General features: G+C 40.0%; 1 protein-coding gene across 1 annotated transcript in view; it reads right to left on the bottom strand.

Moving 5' to 3' along the window:
* The window catches only part of commd1 (copper metabolism (Murr1) domain containing 1), a 113,477-nt gene that overhangs the window by 29,071 nt on the left and 57,193 nt on the right, over nucleotides 1-27,213 (bottom strand). The gene's annotated exons all lie outside the window — the stretch shown is intronic.

The raw sequence follows: 27,213 nt of genomic DNA, 5'->3' as shown, positions 1-27,213 counted from the left end.
TCTCCTCCTTTCTTCTGTTCTTTAGGATACCATGGATTGAGCCAAAGACACTTAAATCTTCCTTAGATAAAAGGGAAAATACAGAATACGCAAACAAGGAGGATGCCTAACTAAAGAGTATTCACTAGTTATAGGGGGTGCCACTGTGTTTTCTGTGACTGAGTGATACAATGAAGTCCATTTGATACAGCAAAAATTGTATCTCAAAATATATCATGTTAGTTGTTTTACTTTTCAGAAAAGGTAATTGAAGGAACACTTACAGTTCACAATAATATGAACAGGACACTTGTTTGCATATCTTATTTTCCCTTTCAGCTACTAGCCAATACAAAACTTCAATAATTTTCATTATTAAAAATAAATAGACAAATACAAACACTTCATTTTGCTATCACTATCATTTTTTCCCATTGCCCTGCAGTGCTCATATAGTTCTGCTGCTTCTGGGTTCCTCTCTGACTGCATTGCATACAGTGCCCTCCATAATGGCAGCATCAGAGACTTGGCAGAGCATCACCAGAGAAGATCCTCAGCACCTGGAGATGTCTGTGAATCGCAGACTTTAAGCAGTCATTACATGCAAGGGATACGCAACAAAGAACTAAATATGACTGCTTTAATAGACCTGCCACTGCTATGACCCAAATGTATAGTGTCTTGAAATGGGGGGATTTCGGGGGGGTTTTTGAGTCTCATTGTAGAAAAAGTATTGTCATTTCTACATGGTGTGACTGAAATGTATACAAATACCCTTAAATTAAAGTCTGCATTGTGTACTTTAATAACATCTGAATTATTTGATTTGTAATTTTAAACTGTGGAGCAGAGGGGTAAAATCTAGGAAAAATGTGTCTTTGTCCCAGACATTATGGAGGGCTCTGTAATTACACTCATTTATGTCCCATGCTATCAAAAAAGGCTAATGTCAAATTAAGTTATTCTACTGCAATATATACAACTTTCACTGCAACTTATTAAAAAGCTATTCCAGTAAGTGTGGTACTCTACAATAACCATCTATAACTGGGTGAATACTCTGAGAATGCAATGCTTACATTATCTCATTTCCAAAGAGTTTTCTGAAAATGGAAAATTCAGGATAGCCACATTACAAATCAGACATTATAAAATGCATAATATACCATCATTTAAAGGTTTGTAGATTCTAGTTAGCTACTTGGTCATAAGCTGTGGCCTTTGGACATCATAGTGGCCATTGAGAATACCAAGATTAACTAAAATCTATAAAAGAAAATAATAATAATACGTTTATTCAAAATCTTTCCAATGCTGAAAGCACTTAAAACACACCTTGAACTTTAAAATTAAATTTTAGCTAGGGGCTTTGCCCCCTGCTCGCTTCGTTCACCAACCCCCTAGTCTGTGCTACACGCTAGCCTCTTTGCGGTTCTGCTGCTCGCGTTTAGGGATGCGGACGTATAATTTAAACAGATTTTTATTTTCATGGGAATTGTTACATATGCATCAACGCAACATATAACTGCCCGTGATTGAATATCGTTTCTTTCTCTCTATTAAAAAGAACAAATTTTTTGAATGTTTGGCTCTGAGATTTGTTAATTGTCTTTGCAAAAGCTATTCTAACCGGAAACTGTTAACATTTTAATACAAATGGCATATCAAGATCTCCTTTGTTGTGTAATGTTATCCGCGGAAGATGTACTACATTACCTTTCTTGGATACATCCTTCTTTCTACAGTAATTCGTGCATTGTAAGACCGGACGGTGTTAATGGTTGTAGATATTTTTTGTGACATTATAAGTTGTTGTTTTCATCTTCCACACGATCACCACCAACTGTTTCAGCATAGTCTATTGATATGCATTTAACCAATTTGCCATGTAACCGTTCGACATTTTTGGACGCATTTAGCCAGTTTGATGTGCAACTGATCGACATTCTTGGCTTTAATTTGTTTGACTTCCTCGTTTCTTGGTGCTAAGGTTGCGCGTATACTCATTTTTTCTGTTGATAACCCTTCATGATGAAATTCTTCAATAATATTTGGACATAATACGTCTTCTTTAATTTGAACTTAAAGTGAGGAAAATGTTAAACGTATAAGAGCCAAGAGCGCAGGCAGTGTGTCTGACAAAAGAATTCACACGAATGAGAGTTGAGAGGACCATGGTCTTGTTTGAAAATATTTGAGAGGAGGATGTGACTTGAAAAAATCTCAAGGTAAAAGTCTCGTCTCGCGGAACTTGAAAAAAATCTCTCTTCCAAAAAGTCGTCTCGTCGAAGGATTTTTTCATAATAGTGAGATTTATTATTTAAATGTAAACATAAAGAAATATACCTATATAAGCAATATCCTCACAATACAAATTTATTAAAGTAATAGTCATTTAATTAGGACACAAAAACAAGAAATGTTACCAAATTACGTGTGTGCAAGCTTGAAGGAGCCCAGCCATAAATATTCTACTAACATAATTTCCTGGAAATCTGTCCACACCCTGTCAGGCTTCATCCACTAGGGATGGAAAAAAAACAATACACGTTGTACATCATGATAAACATGGATGCCTCTCTTTGAAATAAAAGTTAACTTTAATTTAATTATATAATTCACTAATGAACAGGTAAAAAATAAATAGGTAAAAAATGAAAAAGTAACAATTTCACTAAATAAATACAATGTTCTAACAAAACCAACATTCAGAGAAAAAAAATATTTTATTCTACCTAAATATTGTTTCATCTACTTTTGGGTTAACCAACATTTTCATAAAAATAAACCGAGAATCATGTTTCCATAGAAAATATATCTGTTATATGTTTGACCTTTCAGAGTAAAGTCTGTTAAAGCCCGAAGATATTATGTGTGTTGTTTTGTTGTTTGCTTGTTTATACAAATAATTTTTTCATCTCTCTGTTGACCTTCTGTAAAGTTTATATTTCCCCGTGGGGACATATAAAGTGTATCTATCTAAACAGAGTATTTTTATTTTTTTTGTCCTGAGGCATTTCCAAATGTGACAAGAAAAATAATGAGAGATAACAAATAGTTTTACATATCAAATTACTAAACATATGACATTCATCCACACCCCTGAAAATATAAACAGTTTAAAAGGGGCTTTTATGCCTTGCTTACAGTACATTGCTTAGATTCTTATTTTAATTTAAAATACACTATGTTTTTAAAGCAAAACACTACTCATTAACTCATAGACTACATTTTGGTATTCGTTGTAATATGTGTTCACAATGAAAATGCAGCCTTTAAGAAAAAGAAAAAATAAATAAATAAAAATAGTACAAAAATGACATTAAACACTTGCCTGTTAGATACCAATGCTACCTGCTCAAAGGTATCCAATATAAAGCCAATGTTAGGCTAGCTAGCTGACCAAATACAGTGCCATGATGGCACTATGATAAGTATGAACTGCATATTTCGACAAAAGTGAACCTGACAATGTTATGTTATGAATTATGCCAGAGTGACGATACTTAATGAACTGTGCACATACGCACACACCCATAAGCGAAATTAGGACCCCATTTCCTTAGTTTCCGGCTACCACAAAAGACTAGTATATATTTAAAAAAAAAAAAAAAAAAAAAAAAAAAACCCTGACCACACAACTGTACATTTTTAAAACTGTACAATAAACAAAGAGTCAACATAAACTATTCCTAATCGGGTTAAATATATGTTTAGCAACAAAAGTTTGGTATCTTAGCAAGATACTAGAAAGATACTAGTTGGAGCAAAACCTGCAGCCACTAACTTTGGCAGCATTAGTTTAAGCCACTCCACAGCCCCCGAAATGAATTGCTTGTCTTATTATTGTTTGTTAAGCAATGCTCTTTCACTTAAATTGCATTTATTTTTTGTAACTTTGTAAACATGTTTTAATTTTTTTTACAAATTTAATTTAATTGAAAATCTTCCAACTGGGGCTTTAGTTAAGCAAATGTTAATTACAGCACACATTGCAAGTAATTCATTTTGATTTGTCTTTTGAAACCACACAGTATTGTTCATCATACATATCATCCATCTTAATAAAAGGATACGTGTCTGTGTGTCCATCCTGTTGCTATGTCACTGTTATTTCAACAGATGGTTTGTAGTAATGAAATGCACTGCATTTATCATTCCAGCAGTTTGTGCATCAAAAACATTAAAACTGTTTTTAAGATTCCCATACCAAATGGCATATAATGAAGACATATGCATTGCATGTGTCATTCCAACTGGCTTACAGGTGGGTATCTTTAGACATAGTATTTTATAAATTCATCTACAACACTTAAGGAGGGACTGGCTGTAAAACCAGCTTTCTAGAACCTTTACTTCACCTTTCTATCTCTATGCTACTGCCATCACTAATATTTTTCAGCCATATAAACCCTAAGGCCACCACATCCAGAAAGGGAACAGGTTTCATCTTTGTGATTTACAAAAGCTAAATCTGCCAACATCTTGTGATCCTCCTCCTAAACTTCTTATCCACTTGACTGACTAAAGAGAATATCAACATATTCTTTCCACAAATACTGCAGCTGGGCAGTATTTTGGTAACCTACTCTCTGTGAAAGCTCATTGGTGAAAGCTAGACACCATACACTAAGAACTGAAGAAATGTTAAATTTGTTTTCGTTGCCGTTTTTTTCTTTGTATTTTCTCACTGCACCATCTGACTCTGCTCTTTGTCCTTTTCAGTGTTCCTGCAAATATAACCATGCTCCCCACCTGTCTAGTCTAACCTGATCTGTTTATCTGTTGTTCCTCTACCAGAAGTATTACAATAAAAAGTTTAGTTGCTGATAAATTTTATGTTTACTATCCCACAGTATCATAGACTGCAATGCCTCAATGACTTTTAACCTTTCTAATGATAAATACATAAATGGTTATTGCAGCCTCATTCTGAACTATAGTACAATGGAACAGAAATCTATTGATAATGGTATCTCTGGAGGAAGCAGTTAATATTTTTTCTCACACACCTCTGCTGTTGGTCATGCATTTAAAATTAGCAATGGCTTAAGTCATCCATTATAGCAACAACTAGCCTTGAATTTACCAGATGTCTTTTTTCTACAAATATCATTCATGAGTCACACTCACTTGAACTTAACACAGTATCACTATCTAACGCTCTTTCCTGGATGCTCTGTAACTGTGACCTTCCAAATTCTGAGTCAAGGCCAGGTGACATTATTTGCAGTCTTCATTTATTTCTTGACGTTCTTTCACGACTTCTAAAACCCATCTACTCTCTCTTGAACTGAAATAACAATAATCAACAATTCTGCAATAAAACATAACACATCTAATGAATTAAGCCAATTTTCTACTAGATAAGATTTCCTCCAAGGAACTTTCAAATGTGTTCACAGTTGTTTTTGAGGTATTGCTTGTATTTACAGAAATTACATGGAAAACCTTTAAGAACTTGGCTAGACTTTGCCCATTGCCTTCCTTAGAAACTGTTAACATCTTGTTAGCTAACATCTTCTGATTTAATAAACTTCACCATCTCAGACATCTCCTTTTCACATTGTAAACTGCCATAGACTTTGTCACTCTTTTTCTTGACATTCTCCCCTAAGAAATCTTGTAATTCTTCATGAATGTCATCCCCTCTTTAATCTCCTTTCCTTATTTATTTTATGGTTCAGTGTCTTAATTCATCTGTCACACTGCCTTCAATGCTGACTTTTATTTCTCCCATGGTAGATAGAAAACGTTTTTGTTCCTACACATGTCAATATTGTATGCCTCGCAAAAACCCAAGCTCTGAGTTCTCTTTAAAAATAGCGTACCATATAAAAGTATTTCACCGTAGTACACATTATCAAGCAATTTCCATATCATTTAATTAATAGTGAACTATAAAACTATTTTATAGAAAATTTATATAAAATTCTTGTATTACTACTTTCATCAGTGGGACTGCCATGAACAGCTTAAAAAAGAATACTGAACCACAAGTCTATGCAGCAAGGCAAACTCAAATACAAAAATTATTCAAATAAATTAAAAGAAACATTGGATACAAACAAAAGAGCATACAAGTTCATACATATTAATTTTGAAATGTCTGCACAATCTAAATTTATTTTTAATTATTTATTTATAGGTTGATTAACTGATCGATTGATTGGCTGCATTATTTGTCCTGTTAGCCTGCATCTGAATTTCCTTTTGAGATTAATAAAGTTAATATAATCACAAAAGTATAGCAATACTAAAGCATCAAATAATAAAAAAACATTAGGTAGTTTATCTAATCTAATTTAAATTATAAACAGAGTATCACCAATATGGTAATGATCTTTCTGTGGGTTTGTGAACTTCAACCACCTTGTCTTTTTTCCTATCTGGTCTAGCGTAACTTTCGGATGTGAGACCCAATCTTTTCATATTATCTAATACCACTTCTTAACATGTTTTCTTTAGCCTGCTGCTTGACCTTATCCCACGACTGTCATTTTTAACGCACTTCTTCAGCAAATCAGTCCTCTGCCTTTTGGTCCAAAGAACCAAGAGTCATTTCCTTAGTACAGTGCCAATCACCTACTTTCTCTTAACTCAACATTTATCTTCTTCTCACTCTGTGACACACTACATAGTTGCTGGTGCATAAGGCAGGATCAAGCACTAATATATAGGCAAACATTCAATATAACTTAAACTAGCAAATGGCTCTTACACTACACATTCATCCGATCATTCTCATCTCCTTTCATTTTAGCTCTGCTTTATGCTCCTCTTTAATCATTTACATTTACAATTACATTTACGTTTGGATGAAGCCTTTATCCAGGGCAGCTTACAACATTTATGACACAATTGGTTACATTTCCTTTGGTTTTCCAATTGTAGCACAGGCAGGTCAAATGACACACACAGTGTCAGCAGCAGGACTACACCCACAACCTCAGGGTTTGATGTCTAAAGCCTTAACCACTACATCTCACTGCCTCATCAGCTATGTTTCACTTAAATAGAGCAACAAGTTCTGCTTCCAAACCTTCGAGGGACATACTCCTCAGCAGGTGGCGTACTGTCTGAATTGGAAAGAATGCTTGAAAAAGCTGGCTATAAAGCAGCCTGTGAGCAGCAGGTAAGAGAGGTGTGGACACAGCACTTAGAAGAGTACTTCGATTCAATGAGACTCATGGCTGCTGAAGACAAACAGCTCAAAGGTTTTGCAGTTGGCGAGACTCATATTGGACCCTGCACTTGGGTTGGCCTGCAGAAAGCTGGAGAAACAGTTTAGCATATGGGTTGCCTCACACCCCAGGTGAGGAGGAGCTCGGCAGCGTGCATGAAAGGATACAGGGACAAGTGGCTGGGAGCACATGTCGTCACTGAACACCTGAGTGGTGGGCGGAAATAGCCCTGAAGATACCAACGATATTTTTAGGGTCACTCACCAGCAATTAGGGTTAAGAGTCTAATTCTGTTCCTCCGTCTCAAGCACCCTGGGTTATTACAGTACCAAAATATAAAAGAATGTTATTAGAAGGCAAAAAATATGTAAAAGAATTAGGGATGCACCGATACCGAAACGGGTATCTGGTATCGGCCTCGATACCACATTTTCTAAAGTACTCGTACTCGTTAAAAGTCCCCCGATACCGGGGACCGATACCACGGTCTGAGAAATGTCTATGTTTGAGCGGCGTGTAAGGGGTTAATCACAGGCGCTGAGTGCCCGCCCCCAGGCCCCGGCTGCAGCTCAGAGCGGGGAGAAGGCGAGGCGAGACATGTCAGCCATATGGAACTATTTCAAAGTGAATGAAGACGACAAAACAAAGGCGGACTGCAAATTGTGCTCAGCGAAATTGTCCAGAGGAGGCTCAAAAGGTAGCGCATTTAACACAAGTAATTTAATCAAGCACCTAAAATCCCAACACGACAACGAGTACAAAGAGTTTACCCACGCTTCTAAACCAACACAACCCACGCTGCAGCAAACTCTTGCAAGACGAGAGAAAATGTCCAGAGACAATCCACGTGCTGTGAAAATAACACAGGCAATTATCGAGTACATTGCATTGAGTGACCAGCCACTCTCGGAGGTAGAAAATGTGGGATTCCTGCGTCTCCTCCATGTTCTGGAGCCCAGATATGATGTCCCAAGCCGCCACTACATGACTGACACGGAGCTGCCTAAACTACACGACTCCGTGAAAAAACATATCCACAGCCTACTGCAAGCCTCCTCTGCGTTTAGTTTCACCACGGATATTTGGACAAGCAGTGTTAGCCCCGTGTCGCTAATTAGCCTAACCTCCCAGTGGATAGACGAGAGTTTCTTGTTTTTTTTTTGTTAAATTATATGACTAAAGCTGTTACCTGTAAATTTAAATCATGTTTTTATTAAGATAGATAGATAGATACTTTATTAATCCCAGGGGGAAATTCACATACTCCAGCAGCAAAAAAATATTAAAGAGTAATAAAAAATGCAGGTAAAAAACAGACAATAACTTGAATAATGTTCAACGTTTACCCCCTCTGGTGGAATTGAAGAGTCGCATAGTTTGGGGGAGGAATGATCTTCTCAGTCTGTCAGTGGAGTAGGACAGTGAGAGCAGTCTGTCGCTGAAACTGCTCCTCTGTCTGGAGATGACACTGTTTAATGGATGTAGTGGATTCTCCATAATTGATAGGAGCCTGCTGAGTGCCCGTTGCTCTGCTACGGATGTCAAACCGTCCAGCTCTATGCCAACAATAGAGCCTGCCTTCCTCACCAGTTTGTCCAGGCGGGAGGCATCCTTCTTCTTAATGCTGCCTCCCCAGCACACCACTGCGTAGAAGAGGGGCACTCGCCACAACCATCTGATAGAACATCTGCAGCATCTTACTGCAGATGTTGAAGGATGCCAGTCTTCTAAGGAAGTACAGGCGGCTCTGTCCTTTCTTGCACAGAGAATCAGTATTGGCAGTCCAGTCCAATTTATCGTCCATCTGCACTCCCAGGTATTTATAGGTCTGCACCCTCTGCACACAGTCACCTCTGATGATCACGGGGTCCATGAGAGGCCTGGGTCTCCTAAAATCCACCACCAGTTCCTTGGTTTTGCTGGTGTTCAGTTGTAGGTGGTTTAAGTCGCACCATTTAACAAAGTCCTTGATGAGGTTTCTATACTCCTCCTCCTGCCCACTCCTGATGCAGCCCACGATAGCAGTGTCGTCAGCAAACTTTTGCACGTGGCAGGACTCCGAGTTATATTGGAAGTCCGATGTATATAGGCTGAATAGGACCGGAGAAAGTACAGTCCCCTGCGGCGCTCCTGTGTTGCTGACCACAATGTCAGATCTGCAATTCCCGAGACGCACATACTGAGGTCTGTTTGTAAGATAGTCCACGATCCATGCCACCAGGTATGAATCTACTCCCATCTCTGTCAGCTTGTCCCTAAGGAGCAGAGGTTGGATGGTGTTGAAGGCGCTAGAGAAGTCTAGAAACATAATTCTTACAGCGCCACTGCCTTTGTCCAAGTGGGAGAGGGATCGATGTAGCATATAGATGATGGCATCTTCCGCTCCCACCTTCTCCTGGTATGCGAACTGCAGAGGGTCGAGGGCATGTTGGACCTGTGGCCTCAGGTGGTGAAGCAGCAGCCGCTCCATGGTCTTCATCACATGTGATGTTAGAGCGACAGTCATTCAGCTCACCAGGACGTGATACCTTTGGGACTGGAGTGATGCAAGATGTTTTCCAAAGCCTCGGGACTTTCCCCTGTTCCAGGCTCAGGTTGAAGATGCGCTGTAGAGGACCCCCTAGCTCTGATGCACAGACCTTCAGCAGTCATGGCGATACTCCATCTGGACCTGCTGCTTTGCTGGCACGAAGTTTCCTCAGCTCTCTGCTCACTTGCGCTGCTGTAATTGTGGGTGGGGATGTCTCTCCTATGTTGGTATCAGCAGAAGGATGTGTAGAGAGTGCAGTACTCCGAGGTGAGAGTGGGTTAGGGTGGTCAAACCTGTTAAAGAAGATGTTCATTTGGTTTGCTCTCTTCACGTCTCTCTCAATGGTGGTACCCCGCTTCGAGCTGCAGCCAGTGATGATCTTCATCCCATCCCACACTTCCTTCATGCTGTTGTTCTGCAACTTCTGCTCCAGCTTTCTCCTGTACTGCTACTTCGCCGCCCTGAGCTGGACTCGGAGTTCCTTCTGCACGCGCTTGAGCTCATGCTGATCACCGTCTTTAAAGGCTCTTTTTTTCTGGTTCAAAAGGCCCTTGATGTCACTTGTAATCCATGGCTTGTTGTTAGCATAGCAGCGTACAGTTCTTACTGGAACTACAATGTCCATACAGAAGTTGATGTAGTCAGTAGTGCAGTCAACAACCTCCTCAATGTTCTCACTATGTGATTCCTGCAGGATATCCCAGTCTGTAGTTCCAAAACATTGTCTCAGAGCATTCTCAGCCTCCGGGGTCCACTTCCTGAATGATCGTGTGGTTACAGGTAGGACTCTCACTTTTGGTTTGTAGTGAGGCTGAAGCAGAACCAGGTTATGATCTCCTTTCCCAAGCGCAGGCAGCGGGGTGGCACTGTATGCGTCTTTAACGTTTGCATACAGTAAATCAATAGTCTTATTTCCCCGGGTGTTGCAGTCCACATACTGGGAGAATGCAGGTAATGTTTTGTCCAGCATCACATGGTTAAAGTCTCCAGCGATTAGCACAAGTGCCTCGGGGTGCTGCGTTTGTAACTTAGCAACAGCAGAATGGATGATGTCACTCGCTGACTCCACGTCCGCCCGAGGAGGAATATACACGATGACAAAAATGACATGTCCAAACTCTCTGGGCAAGTAATAGGGACGCAGACTTATGGCCAACAGTTCGATGTCCCTGCAGCAAGTGGAGATTTTGACTTTAACATGTCCAGAGTGACACCACCATGTATTAACATAGAGAGCGAGTCCTCCTCCTTTGTGCTTCCCACAGGTACTTGCGTCTCTGTCCGCTCTAACTGTGCTAAACCCGGGTAGCTACACATTAGCATCTGGGATGGTGTTAGTTAGCCACGTTTCGCAGAAACACAACAAACTGCATTCTCTGTAGGTTCTGACATTTTTCACCAGCGCAGCCAGTTCGTCGATCTTATTTGAGATTGAGTTCACATTCCCCAGAATAACAGAAGGCACCGAAGGCTTAAAACGCCACTTTCTCGCAAGCCGCTTCATTTTTAGCTTAGTGCCGGCTCTGCTGCCACGATACCGCCTTCTTACCTCGTCGGGTAAATAGGGAACCACACCGGCACTGGCATTTGTTCTCAGCGCTCGAAGTTGAGTACTTGAATAGGCGAGTCTCGGCGTGTAAAAATCCATGCCCACGTTGTCATAAATTGAAACTAATATGTAACCTAATGATTTACGCCATATGAGTGACACACAAACTTACAAAAGCTGACATGCTTGAAATTTAATGTTGGAATCTGGATAAATCAACATCATGTCTTTTAAGGGCGCTCTGCAACTATTAATTCATTCACTCATTAATTAATTTAATAAATTAATTTAAGGGTCATTGGGCACAAGAGTCTATAACGGCTCCCATAGTTCGCTGGATTTTTTATTCATACATGTTTAGGATGCCAACTCAAAACTTCAGATTGAAAGAATATGAAGGATCTGTAACCTTTGAATTCCTTTCACATATTTGCACATCTGCCTTTCTTGTTCCGTACAACTTCAGATCCTTTTACTACCTCTGTGATATCATCCATTTTTCCCTGTTGTCTCTTCAGAATCTGAGGCATTTATATTTCATCAGAGAGAACTGAAACAAAAGAACCTTAACAATTTTACCATTACTTCCTTCAAGCTTCTTTTACCTAAAACCTTATAACTCACAATATAACAAAGATTAATTCAAACTATAATCCAAATCCAAAGATAAATCTTTTAAAAAAATACTTGATTCTGAGTCACCTTTAATACCTTTTCTCTCTCTCTGTCTTATGGATGTTGCCCTCGACCTCCTTTTATTAGCACAAAGCGACAATGATAAATTTCATTTTCATTACGATGCTGCTTGAAAGTTCATTTACAATATATATTTTTTTGTGGCTCAAAAGTAATTGGTAAAATTAAATAACTGCAAATAAAATGTTTATTTCTAATACCTGATTGAAAACCCTTTGCTGGCAATGACAGCCTGAAGTCTTGAACTCATGGACATCACCAGATGCTGGGTTTCCTCCTTTTTAATGCTCTGCCAGGCCTTTACTGCAGCGGCTTTCAGTTGCTGTTTGTTTGTGGGCCTTTCTGTCCGAAGTTTGGTCTTCAACAAGTGAAATGCATGCTCAATTGGGTTAAGATCAGGTGACTGACTTGGCCATTCAAGAATTTTCCACTTCTTTGCTTTAATAAACTCCTGAGTTGCTTTGGCTGTATGTTTTGGGTCATTGTCCATCTGTATCATGAAACGCCGCCCAATCAATTTGACTGCAATTAGCTGGATTTGAGCAGACAGTATGTCACTGAACACCTCAGAATTCATTTGGCTGCTTCTGTCCTGTGTCACATCATCAATAAACACTAGTGTCCCAGTGCCACTGGCAGCCATGCACGCCCAAGCCATCACACTACCTCCACCGTGTTTTACAGATGATGTGGTATGCTTTGGATAATGAGCTGTTCCACGCCTTCTCCATACTTTATTCTTGCCATCATTCTGGTAGAGGCTGATCTTGGTTTCATCTGTCCAAAGAATGTTTTTCCAGAACTATGCTGGCTTTTTTAGATGTTCTTTAGCAAAGTCCAATCTAGCCTTCCTATTCTTGAGGCTTATGAGTGGCTTGCACCTTGCAGTGCACCCTCTGTATTTACTGTCATGCAGTCTTCTCTTTATGGTAGACTTGGATATCGATACGCCTACCCCCTGGAGAGTGTTGTTCACTTGGTTGGCTGTTGTGAAGGGGTTTCTCTTCACCATGGAAATGATTCTGCAATCATCCACCACTGTTGTCTTCCGTGGACGTCCAGGTCTTTTTGCGTTGCTGAGTTCACCAGTGCTTGCCTTCTTTCTCAGGATGTACCAAACTGTAGATTTTGCCACTCGTAATATTGTAGCAATTTTCGGATGGGTTTTTTCTGTTTTCGTGGCTTAAGGATGGCTTCTTTCACCTGCATGGAGAGCTCCTTTGACCACATGTTGTCTGTTCACAGCAAAATCTTCCACATGCAAGCACCACACCTCAAATCAACTTCAGGCCTTTTATCTGCTTAATTGATAATGACATAACGACGGACTTGCCCATACCTGCCCATGCAATAGCCTTTGAGTCAATTGTCCAATTACTTTTGAGCCCCTGAAATGAAGGGATTGTGTTAAAAAAATGCTTTAGTTGCCTCATATTTTTATGCAATCGTTTTATTCACCCCACTGAATTAAAGCTGAAAGTCTGTACTTGAACTGCATCTGAGTTGTTTCATTTAAAATTCATTGTGGTAATGTACAGAACCAAAATTACAAAAAAAGTTGTCTCTGTCCAAATATTTATGGACCTAACTGCATGTGTGTGTATATTATTATATATATATATATATATATATATAATAATATATACATCTATATATATATATATATATATATAATAATATATATATATATATATATATATATAATAATATATATATATATATATATATATATATATATATATATATATATATATATATATATATATATATAAATGGAAGAGAAGGTCTGTGATACGGTTTGCATATTTGCAGCTGGAGATCCACGAAGGGAGAAAAAAGAATCATGTATCATAAAATAGTTTTTTATTCCTGAGCTTTCAACCCCTATCAGGGGTCTTCATCAGAGGATAATGCTTAGACTTACAAGAATCAAAGGCAATATATAGCAACACATTCAGTGGGGGGTGGGGTGGGGGGTGGAGGTGACTAAGTCCGTATGATCAAGGGGGGGGGGGGGGGGGGGGGGTTGTATAGTTTATTTATTGTGTATATGTTCTTCTTAAGTTGGCATATGCTGGATTTAAGTCCAAGTGTCTGTTGATGGCGTTTTCATCTGATAGCCAAGACTCGGCCAACTCTCTGGCACTTTTAGTACTGGCGGACTTAGTCACCTCCACCCCCCAACCACCAAACTCCCCCCACAATGAATGTGTTGCTATATATTGCCTTTGATTCTTGTAAGTCTAAGCATTATCCTCTGATGAAGACCCCGGATAGAGGTTGAAAGCTTAGGAATAAAAAACTATTTTATGATACGTGATTCTTTTTTCTCCCTTCGTGGACCTCCAGCTGCAAATATATATATATATATATATATATATATATATATATATATATATATATATATATATATATATATATATATATATATATAAAACCAACATCTGTCTGTATGTCTGTCTGCTTTTCATAAGAGAACTACTTAACAGATTTAGACCAGGTTTTTGTTCTATAATTGGCTTGAACATTCCGGTTGATTTTGCGACTTCTCTCATTGTGCTCTGTATCATAGTTTGCTTGCTGTAGCGATTTATTTGTGCGAATCCGAGGCACATGCAGCAGGCCGAGGGGAGGGGGCGGGGCCCTCCTCACTCACAAGCCAGCCTCAGGATGTACCTCACCTCTGCTTACTTTAATTTGCTTGAACATTCTGTTTGATTTTGTGACTTCTCTTATCATGCTAAGAATCATAGTTCGCTTGCAGAAGTGATATATTCGCGCTAATCCGAGACAGAGGCTGTGGGCCGAGGGCAGGGGGAAGCATGACGTCAGGAGTGGGGGGCCCTCCTCACTGTCCTGTTTCACAACTACGTGGGCGGAGCCATGGGGGATGGCTAGTAGTTTATAAACAGCTCATATAAGGTATAAAACAGCCCTGGCTCCTCTGGGGGTTTTCCCCATTAGAGTAAAAGTGGTAACAAATTCTAAAGGAGAAATACTTTTAGATTAAATAGACAGAACGTAAATCAGAATATTTGCCTACTTATTCACACAGAGGATACACAAGAAATGACTATACTCCTGATTATTCCTCTCCTGCTTTTCTATACTCCGGATTTTTCTCAGAAATGTTCATGATGTACATGATGTCAGTTTCAAATAGCTTTTTTTGGTACTCTGTACACATGACAATAACAGTGCTACTACTATTACTACTCTCATTATAGATGTACATTTGCAATATGTATCAAACACTATTATTTGGTCAAATTACTCTTCATGAGGAAGAGGAATTAATTGATTAGTTTGAATCAATCAGTTATCAGCTTTGCTTTTGGCAATTCCAATAATAAATTATACAATTCACAAAGGCCCCCAATTCATTTTCCTTTACTTCTCTGTATGGATAGGGAATACTTGTTAGATTTATAACAAGATAACAAAAGCACCTTCATTTTAAGCAAAGGAATAATATAGATTACTGATATACTTAAGGATTACACTGACACATGGATGGATTGAACTTTATTTGTCCTGAGGATTCTGCTTTTTACAGAAGCTGAAGAAATGTTATAACAAATAATAACTACAACAATCTCACTCAAATACATACCAGAATTACTTTATAAAAAAACAACCGACAAAATGCAAACTTCTGACTTGGCTAAAGATCAAAGAACAACCACAGCAAGGCATTAAAAACGCTTATTGCTGTAGGTATAAAAGGAGCCCCAGTATTGTTTCTTGACAGACTTCTGCTGAAAAATACAGTATGTTGGCCATAAGTACTCTAAGTAAGGGTGTCACGGAGGGGATGCGCAGTATTGTTCGCAATGGCCATCAGTTTTGTCTTCATTCTCTTCTCTACTACTACTTCGAAATGACAGAGAGTGCCCCTCATGATTAGCTCTCTTGAAGTGACGTTACCAGTCCTCCTCCCTCAAATGATGAAAATATCACTGGTTATTACAGAAAAATAGAACACATGAAGGATGTACAGTAACAACCCACAGTGAAGGAATGCAAAAACAAGAAAAACAGTTTGCTTTGCCCTTTTTTTACATAGGTCTTCTGTGTAACTAGAACAATTCAGTCAGCCATTGATGTGAACCGCATGTAATTCTAGCAGTGTACCAACTCCACATTAACTCCCTGAACAGTGACTCTGTGTAGAGGCTGTCTGGCACAGCAAATGTCAACAACCAGTTCCTTGGTTTTGCTGATGTTAAGTTGCAGACAATTCTCATTGTGCCAAGAAACATAATTCTCCACTGGAGTCCTATACTCTGTCTTATTTCCCTTGCATATATGTGAAAGACTGAAGACAAGATACATAAGATATTTAACACACTCGTAGTTCATTTGCACGTTTTCTGAAGTTTCTTGCCGTTACAGCTTTTTTGTTTACTGTTTAACTTTGAGACATCACAGAAAAGTTCTAAGCCTGCTCATACTCATTTGAATCCACGGGCAAAACAGGCCTTGCTTCATATTCCAACTTAAAGCTCTCATTTCCAATTTATGCAAAATTGTGTAAAAGCCTGAAATTTACCTGACAGTTATTATTGAGCTTATTGCCCAGTAACAAGTAAATATTAGAAAGCAAGTTTTGAATGATTGTTTACTAGCTACTTAAGTGTTCTAATTTATCTTGGCAAAAATAAAGGAGGTTTTATTTATTTATTTGGTTATTTATTTATTTTTACACCGAGTGATAAAATAGATGTCCAGTGTTGTTGTTGTGTGTGCTGGCTTTGTCCATTCTCATGAGAGTATGATGTGGTCATCTTCATCTCTGCTCAAGTGTTAGCCTCTTTTCTATGGCCTCAAAAGCATTATAGGGAATGACATGATCCTTCTAGGCATCTTTACTTATGTTTTCTTCTTCCAGAATGAGTTCAGTGACTATTAAAGAGTTTGGCTTCTAAGAGCTAGAGATTTCTAAAAGAGTTCTAGAGACATTCCAGAATTGTTAGCTCCAAGAGCTACATAGACAGCACATCAGACTCCACTTCCACTTACAAATCAAAGTCAGTTACTATAATAGACACACTCAAGCACCTATAAACAAAGAGTTCAGGTGTATGCATTTCCAGGAACTTCTTTGTCTGGCAAAGTCTACAGAGACAGTCATCTTTGACTATTACCTCTGGTTATTAGATGAAATTCAAAAGCTAACCAAATAGTGGAGTTTCCAAATAACGTGGCTACAAAAATAATTGTCTTTTTGGAATAGAGAAGGGTAAGTCAGTCAGTCAGTCAGTCATTATCCAACCTGCTATATCCTAACACAGGGTCACGGGGGTCTGCTGGAGCCAATCCCAGCCAACACAGTGCAAAGTAGGAACAAATCCCAGGAAGGGCGCCAGCCCACCACAGGGCGTGCACACACACACACACACACACACCAAGCACACACTAGGGACAATTTAGGATCGCCAATGCACCTAACCTGCATGTCTTTGGACAGTAGGAGGAAACCGCATGAGCTCAAGCGCGTGCAGAAGGAACTCAAGAGTCCAGCTCAGGGCGGCAAAGGAGCAGTACAGGAGAAAGCTGGAGCAGAAGTTGCAGAATAACAGCATGAAGGAAGTGTGGGATGGGATGAAGGTCATCACTGGCTGCAGCTCAAAGCGGGGTGCCACCATCGAGAGAGATGTGAAGAGAGCAAAACAAATGAACAACTTCTTTAACAGGTTTGACCACCCTAACCCACTCTCACCTCAGAGTACTGCACCCTTCACCCATCCTTCTGCTGATACCAGCATAGGAGAGACATCCCCACCCACAATTACAGCAGCACAGGTGAGCAGAGAGCTGAAGAGACTTCGTGCCAGCAAAGCAGCGGGTCCAGATGGAGTATCACCACGACTGCTGAAGGTCTGTGCGTCAGAGCTGGGGAGTCCTCTACAGCGCATCTTCAACCTGAGCCTGGAACAGGGGAGAGTCCTGAGGCTTTGGAAAACATCTTGCATCACCCCAGTCCCAAAGGTATCACGTCCTAGTGAGCTGAACGACTTCCGGCCTGTCGCTCTGACGTCACATGTGATGAAGACCATGGAGAGGCTGCTGCTTCACCACCTGAGGCCACAGGTCCAACACGCCCCCGACCCTCTGCAGTTCGCATACCAGGAGAAGGTGGGAGCGGAGGATGCCATCATCTATATGCTACACCAATCACTGTCCCACTTGGACAGAGGCAGTGATGCTGTAAGAATTATGTTTCTAGACTTCTCTAGCGCCTTCAACACAATCCAACCTCTGCTCATTAGGGACAAGCTGACAGAGATGGGAGTAGATTCATACCTGGTGGCATGGCTCCTGGACTATCTTAAAGACAGACCTCAGTATGTGCATCTTGGGAACTGCACGTCTGACATTGTGGTCAGCAACACAGGAGCACCACAAGGGACTGTACTTTCTCCGATCCTGTTCAGCCTATATACATCGGACTTCCAACACAACTCGGAGTCCTGCCATATGCAAAAGTTCGCAGATGACACTGCTATCGTGGGCTGCATCAGGAGTGGGCAGGAGGAGGAGTATAGGAACCTCATCAAGGACTTTGTTAAATAGTGTGACTCAAACCACCTACAACTGAACACCAGCAAAACCAAGGAGCTGGTGGTGGATTTTAGGAGGCCCAGACCCCTCATGGACCCCGTGATTATAAGAGGTGACTGTATGCAGAGGGTGCAGACCTATAAATACCTGGGAGTGCAGCTGGATGATAAATTGGACTGGACTGCCAATACTGATTCTCTGTGCAAGAGAGGACAGAGCCAGCTATACTCCTTAGAAGACTGGCGTCCTTCAACATCTGCAATAAGATGCTGCAGATGTTCTACCAGATGGTTGTGGTGAGTGCCCTCTTCTACATGGTGGTGTGCTAGGGAGGCAGCATTAAGAAGAAGGATGCCTCATACCTGGAATAACCGGTGAGGAAGACAGGCTCTATTGTAGGCATGGAGCTGGGCAGTTTGACATCTGTGGCGGAGTGACGGGCGCTTAGCAGGCTACTATCAATTATGGAGAATCCACTGCATCCACTAAACAGTATCATCTCCAGACAGAGGAGCAGCTTCAGCGACAGACTGCTGTCATTGTCCTGCTCCACTGACAGACTGAGGAGATCGTTCCTCCCCCAAACTATGAGACTCTTCAATTCCACCCAGGAGGGTAAACGTTAACATTATTCAAAGTTATTGTCTGTTTTTACCTGCATTTTTATTACTTTTTAATTTAATATTGTTTTTTGTATCAGTATGCTGCTGCTAGAGTATGTGAATTTCCCCTTGGGATTAATAAAGTATCTATCTATCTATCTGTCTATCTATCTATCTAACCGGAGCACCCGGAGGAAACCCACGCGACACGGGGAGAACATGCAAACCCTGGTCTCCTTACTGCAAGGCACCGTGCTGCCCTGAGAAGGGTAAGTGCTAGAGATCAAATCAAATCAAATAGCCTTTTATTGTCAATTCACTATATGTGCAGAACATACAGGAGAATCGAAATACTGTTTCTCATCTTCGTAGTACAATACAATATAAAAAGTATAAAAGTATAACATATAAAATAAATAACATTAGAACTTGTAAAGTAAACCTGTGTACAATGTGCAATAGTCATTAGTGCAAAAGCCAATTAGAGTAAAAGATGAGAAGGTGCATTATAGAGTAGCTTATGAGATGTACAAAAAGACAAACAGTTAGCAGCAGATGTAATATTGAGTCTTTATATAATACCAGCTGAGGTAGGGTACTTGGTAGATAGTGACTCTTGTTACGGTCCAGGGGCAGAGGGCAGGGGGGGAAGGTAGTGGACAGAGTTCAGCATCCTGACAGCTTGGTGGATGAAGCTGTTAGACAGTGTGATAGATAGAAGCTTTGTCCACCTCTTGAACCCTCAGGTACCACTCTGAACACGAGGTAAAAGTATAATAATTATTTATTTTGCTATTATACTGTGCACCAAGCACTCTCTACACCAGTCTCATATAAACAATAATTCTCAACAATAAATCAATCCTCCTCGCCCAGACACTTTGCCACCCTACCTCCCAGCTCAGCTCAATGTACTGGGCTTCCCACAGTCCTTTTATAGCCCCTGACCCGGAAATGGTTCCTGGCCAAACCCACAAGTCTGTTTTCCTTCCGGGTCAGGGCAAACAGTCTTTCTTCAGCCCGGGAGCACGTCGTTTCTTCCTGTCACGTGGTGGTGACGCACTCCCGGGTTATAGGGCACGTAAGAGCCCACTAGCCCCCCTACAGCGACTCCCAGTGGCCCCCAAGGTATCCAGCAGGGCTGCGTATAAAAACTACAAAGTCCATGAGGCCCTGCTGGCATTCGGGGCACCATCATGCTGTCCGGAGGGCTCCTCCTAGCGGCCTGGGGGTGGCGACCGGAGTCCATAGCCGGTCGTCCATCACAACAGTCTTGTGGAGCGGGCCCGGAGGCTCCGGTACCTTTTTCCTGAGGGGAGGAGGCTAAAAAGGGAGTGAAATGGGTGGGAGGAGTCACCAGCAATGCTGATGGCTCTACAGGTGAGACGGGTGTGGAAAATGTCCTTGAGGGAGGGCAGTGGTGCACCAATTATCTTACTGGCCACATCCACTATGCGTTGCAGGGACTTCCTACAGGAGGCAGTGCAGCTTCCATACCACACAGAGATGCAGCTGGTGAGGATGCTCTCGATTGTGCCCCGGTAGAAAGAGCACATGATGGGGGGTGGAACTTGTGCTCTCCTCAGTTTGCGTAGAAAGTAGAGGCAGGAATGAGCTTTCTTAGCCAGTGATGTGGTGTTATCTAACCAGGAGAGGTCCTCAGAGATGTACAGTACGTCCCCAGGAACTTGGTGCTACTCACCCTTTCCACAGCTGCACCGTTGATGGTCAGTGGAGGGTGATGTGAATGACCTCGCCTGAAATCAACCACAATCTCTTTGGTGTGTCCCACATTCAGGAAGAGATTGTTGTCTTTACACCACTGGACCAGTTGGCTCACCTCGTTCCTGTAGTTGGCTTTGTCATTGTTGGTGATGAGGCCGACCACGGTTGTATCGTCCGCAAACTTGACAATGTGATTGAAACTGTAGATTGGTACACAGTCGTGGGTCTGTAGGGTAAAGAGCAACGGGCTGAGCATACACCCTTGTGGGGCCCCTGTGCTCAACGTGATGGTCTTAGAGGTACAGTGGAACTTCGGTTCACGACCATAATTCGTTCCAAACCTCTGTTCGTAAACTGAATTGGTCGTGAACCGAAGCAATTTCCCCCATAGGATTGTATGTAAATACAATTAATCCGTTCCAGACCATACGAACTGTATGTAAATATATTTTTTAAAATATTTTTAAGCACAAATATAGTTAATTACACCATAGAATGCACAGTGTAATAATAAACTAATGTAAAAACATTGAATAACACCCAGGCTCCCTGCTCAGCTGCTCTCTCTCATCAGCACACGAGCCTGCCCTCCCTCTCTCTCTCTCATTGCAGCAATTCAGCAGTTCACGTCTGACTGAGAACAATGCAACACGTGTGGAAATCATCAGTGCGCACAAACCGAAAGGGAAATTGGCTTGTTCGTATACCGAGTGTGTGGTCGTGAACCGAGGCAAAAGTTTGGTGAACTTTTTGGTCGTAAACCGAGTTGTACGTGTACCGAGGCGTTCGTGAACCGAGGTTCCACTGTATTATTGCCGACCCGCACATTTTGTGGCCTCCCAGTAAGAAAGTCCAACACCCAGATTTTTCCCTTTCTGTAACTTTATTAAGAATTTTCATTTAAAAGAGAAAGCATTGTGAGCTACTGAAGTCCTAGCTAAAATAAGTAATACTCACTTATCCTACAAATTCACATGAGGTCCAAATCATATTTGTAAGTCAATTTTGGTCAGAAATAAAGTATTGCACAGAGGGTCATTGAAAATGTGTTTAAACATAGCATTGATAGGAATACTCTTTTGACTACAGTTTTAAAATCTGCATCACAACCTGGTCTGCAAACAATCAGTTATAATGGCATTAGCACAGCTTTTTTGAAGGCCTTGTTAAAGGTAAAAACAAAATTTCACAATTGTGAAAAAGATAGAAAAGCAGCATATGTAATTTAATGCATTAGCCCAGAGTTCCTTAAACTATGTTTTGAGGGTTGCTGCTTTCTGGGTCGCAAGTTACTACTGTTTTTAATGGTAATTAGTCAAGGGTTGTTTGCGAAGTGGGTTGCTGCAGGTTGAATAAGCATATCAGCATTCTCCAGTGATCGTCATCGATTACCCCCATCTAATGATTGTTCACTATTCTCCAAGGGGGGCACCTCCGTGCCCCAAAGATTGGCCATGATTCCCCTACCCCCCACACACTGATAATCATCCGAGAACTTAAAATGGAAGAGTTCTTGAAGATACTAAAAAGGGTAAGATTGACTCTCAATGAAAAAAAGTTTAAGAAATCCTGCATTAGCCTAATGAACTGACTGCTTGCTGATTTTCTTTTCTTTGTGGTGGAATGGAATGTGAATTTGATTTTAGAGAGTCGGAGAATGTCTGGTTAGAGTATCTTCTGCTTAGGATTTCTCTTTTTCTTAACTCTTTCTTCTATTTCATTACATTTCTCTCTATTATAAAAGGAAATCCTGGAAAGCAAAGCAAAAGCAAGGCTACGATACGTGATCCTCTCGGAAGACAATTTTAAAGACCCGCGAGACCAAAGTACACTTGCCACGGTGCAAGACACGCCCTACTTACTAGATAAGACCACGGGCAGGAAAAAAAATCAGTAGTGTAAAGGCAGTCACGCAGCACACACAGCTCAATGGCTCTCAGTGCATATAAAAGTGTATAAGGTCAATACGGTAGAAATGAAATGAATAGGGTAGAAATGAAATGTCGACGACTAAACGAAGACAAAAGAAAAGCACAGAGAAAAGGGACCCAAATGCGGTGGAGAGAAAAAAATGCTAAAAAGAAAAACAATAATCTAGGTGCAAATTTAGAAAATAAGGAAAGTGATAATCAGCCCAGAACAAGTGGAATTGAAAACAAAGCACGTCCAATAGGGCTCAGAATTATTATACGTCCTGCAAGAAAGAGATTTAACCACACCCGGGCCGGAACTAAAGGACAATTATTGTTTTTACAACGTCACGCAAGATAAGTCAGTGAGCCATCATTTAAAACAAGTCCAGAGACCTTTAACTAAGCAGTTGCTGGATTGCTTTTGGCAGACATGCATAATGTGCTCCCAGCTCTTAAAACAACGACATGTGACAAGCAGAACAGGCAGCTCGCCAGCAGGTTGAAGCCTTTTTTGTTTTAAGTGACTGATAGGTCCGATTGAGGGGGGCGGAGTACAACACGGAAGACTGATAGCGGGGTACTGATTGATGCGTTAAGGGGGAGGCGAGACCCGGGGGAGGAGGGGTCGGAGAGGGTGCTAGACAGTTGTGTTTGGAGTTACGAAGTCGGCGATTGTTCAAGTAAAACTTTTGTGACACTTTATTACGTCAGTCGCTACAGTATAAAAAAAAAAAAAGATAGTAAAGATCTCATTAGCGCAAACAAAAGGTGATTAATCATCAGAGCCAGGTGTAATTGAAAAAATAGCAGGACAAAGCAAGGTCGTCCCACAACAGTTAAAGCAACGACAAGTCTAATTTCAAAGAATACACAATTCGGTCAGGTGTATATTTATGATGACGGAGAAGCGATGCAAATTTTAACAGGCGACAAGTAAGGTGATGTATATATTCCGCGAATAACATTAGGCACCAAAGGAGATCGTGATATGCCATTCGAATTAAAATGTTTACAGTTTACCATGAGAATAGCTTTTGCTATGACAATTAACAAATCAAAGGGACAACCATTAGAAAACATTGGATTATTTAATAGAGAAACAGAAACAATATTCACTCACGGGCGATTATACGTTGCGTTGTCACAATGTATCTCCAAAAACGGATTCAAAATTCAATGCGATCTTGAAGAAAAGGTAATTCCATATATTGTTTTTAATAAACCTTTAAAGTAAAAAGTGCAACTAATGAAACTGAAACAATTTCAAAGAAAACAAAAGCTTTTAAAACTGTATATCCGATTAACCAAACAGCGGTACGGTGGTGCAGTTGTTAGCGCTGCTGCCTCGCCGTGAGGAGACCTGGGTTCGCTTCCCTGGTCCTCCCGGTGTGGAGTGTGAATGTTCTCCCCGTGTCTGCGTGGCTTTCCTCCGGGTGCTTCTTCCCACAGTCCAGAAACATGCAGGTTGGGTGGATTGACGATTCTAAATTGTCCCTAGTGTGTGCTTGGTGTGTGTGTGTGAGCCTTGCGATTGGCTAGCGCCTTGCCCGGGGTTTGTTTCCTGCCTTGCGTCCTGTGTTGGCCGGGATTGGCTCCAGTAGACCCCAGTGACCCTGCAGTTAGGATATAGCAGGTTGGATGATGGATGGATGGATTAACCAAACACAGGGGTTGGCGAGCGAAGCGAGCAGGGGGCGGAGACCCCTAGTCTTTCTTAAAAAAAAAAACACAGAATGCAGATTACTAACAAAAAAACTAAAGCTTCTGAGCCTAAGTATAATAATTAATCCATTACTATATATTGGGAATAAACCTAAATTTATAATATGCAGTAAATAAGGACTTTATAGAAGGATTTTCCAGCATCTAAAGACTGCAAGAACTCCAGGAGTTCTGTTGCTTCTGAGATGTATATTCTATTCAGTATCAGAAATATTCAAGGGCAATGGGGAAAAAATACCAGCAAATGACAATTTTTCTCAATAAAATGCAAATACATGGTCAAGTAAATGGCATAAAATTATGCAAAATACTGGAAATAATTTGACATACATTGCTGTCATTATTGAACTAAAAATGGCTTGGATGCCCTTATTTCATCTAATATTACTCAAAGTGCTATATAAATGTAATAAATTATTATTATTATTATCCTTTTTTAATTCTTCTCCTTCGCCACCTTGACATGCTGACTACACAAAATGGGCTTCTGTATTGTACTGCTGGATAGAGACTATTAAATAAGCCAATCTACAGAAAAATGGAAATTGCATTCTAACAAAATAAAAATACATGATGAAAAATACCTCCAATGTATTGCAAAGTTTGCCAGTCTTCCCTTACAGTAGTATCACTGCAGCTGCTGATTTAACAAAATGCGGCAAAAACATAAAAAAAAAAAAATGTGACATTTTGGCATGAAGTGACCAGTCATCGCATGTATGCATACAATGAGAAATGGTTAATCTCAAAAGCGATGGCTTTTGAATAGATTCATGTAGGCAGCTAGCTAATGCTTTACCATGAAAAGACAATGGGTGGATATATCGAGTGCCATATCGAGTGTCAAAACAGGTCTCTATCACCTTACAACTGCACACATAGATGCTGCAATTTTTATCCCATTCTTCTTTGCAGAAAACTATGAGCTACAGTAAGTGAAATGGCAAGGTGATCTCCTCATAACAGGTCACTCCTTAGAGGCGTCAGGTTCTGACTACACTATGTTGAGCATGCTTTGGATTGTTGTCTTACCAAAACGTGAAAATAATATTTTACTTTTGAGCTCAAATAGCTTGATATAGTTAACAATTCATTTTCAACTCTATTCTGACCAAACCCACCTGCTAAAGAAAGGATGACCACAACATGATGCTGCCAATATCACCCTTGCGAGTAGGTATTGAGTTCTTCAGGTGATGAGCCAAGTTGGCATGACACCAAATACTTAATTAAGTCTAAAATAGGGTACCTTGCCATCCTTACACTTTAAAACAATTTCCAGTATGGCTTTTTGGAGTGTCTTCTTGGAAAGTTTACAAAGGATTTATTCCTATTTTATTGCGAAAGATGTATTCCTATTTGGTGTGTAGTCATTTAGACATTTACAAGAAAAGAGGAACAAATGGTCTATTAAGAGTGAAAGATTAATTTAAATGAGTACCAATACATGGGTGTATACACAACAGACTGTTACAAACAAATCAGCAGTGAATACCTGCTATTAACTGAACTGATACAGACTAGCTTTAAATGAATCTACTGTAGCTGTTCCTACCCATTTTCTTGGTTATATACTGAAGAGATAAGCATGATCTGCAAGGAACTGGAACTGAACTACATAATACTATATTGTAATAAATGTATACCTTTTTTATTATTGCATATGTATTATTGTGTTTACATCTGCAATTGTTTTGTTTCCTTTTTGTGTACTGTTACATTAGTACATTATTTGGCATGGGGCTGGTTAAATATTAACACGTTTTTAACTCCACATAATAAAGGATGCACATTCAGGCCCTTTGTTGTATACAGTACGTTTTAGCTTTCAATTTTTTTTTTCTAAAATTAATAACTTGCTTTTCACATAAATTCTGTTGGTTAAATAAATAAATAAGATTAAAGGTAGAGAAAAGGGAACTTGATGATTTTATTGAGTTCAGTACTGGCATCAACAAAAGCAGAAGTTTCAATAAGGGGAAACAGATTTTTGATATGCATGTTAGTGATCTATTGCACCTGATTACCAAACATACTTTAAAGTGAAAATTAAATATTCTACCAAAATGATCAATTATAAAAATTACAAATAGAGTATGAATAAAATGATCTCCTTGTATACTAATAACAAATTAATGCTAAGTACTGCACACAAAAGAATAGAAAAATTGTCACTTGGGTTACTGCCTTAATAAATCAAACTGTAAAAATAGAATGCTAATTTATATAAACAAACTTCACATGTGTAATATTATATTCTGATGCCACTGGTAGCTGAAATATACAAAAAATACTGATAAATAAAATTACATTCTGAAGCTGTGATCTTTGTAGGTGCATTTAAGTCTTAATGCCTAGCTGAAAAAGGTTTTGAGGTTCCATCTATCGATAATGAGTTGAACCAATACAAACCTTTCAGCATTTTCAAACACTAAAACTTTCTCAGAGCTAGGCATAAAATATAATCTAAGGTAATTCAGACCACACAGGAAATGAACTGCTTCTAATCACTTACTGGTTCAATTAAGAGTATATCTAAGACATATTTGCTGATACTGTGGCTCTTCAAAGAACATATTGTAAAATTATGTTCAGTCTTGCCTTGTTTGTTCTCCAAAAAGTATGTTGTAAAGTAGTAGTTGCAGTTACTAACAAAGCTATTACAATCATTAGATCCAGTTTTTAGGAAATGGTGCGACTGTCTCACCTTCTCCCTTGACATAAGCAGATTTCACATAAATGCACTTAA

The sequence above is a fragment of the Erpetoichthys calabaricus genome, chromosome 15 (assembly GCF_900747795.2).
Source record: "Erpetoichthys calabaricus chromosome 15, fErpCal1.3, whole genome shotgun sequence".
Classification (NCBI taxonomy): domain Eukaryota; kingdom Metazoa; phylum Chordata; class Cladistia; order Polypteriformes; family Polypteridae; genus Erpetoichthys; species Erpetoichthys calabaricus.
Note: the sequence above shows the minus strand (reverse complement) of the source record. Positions and strands in the feature narration are given on the sequence as shown.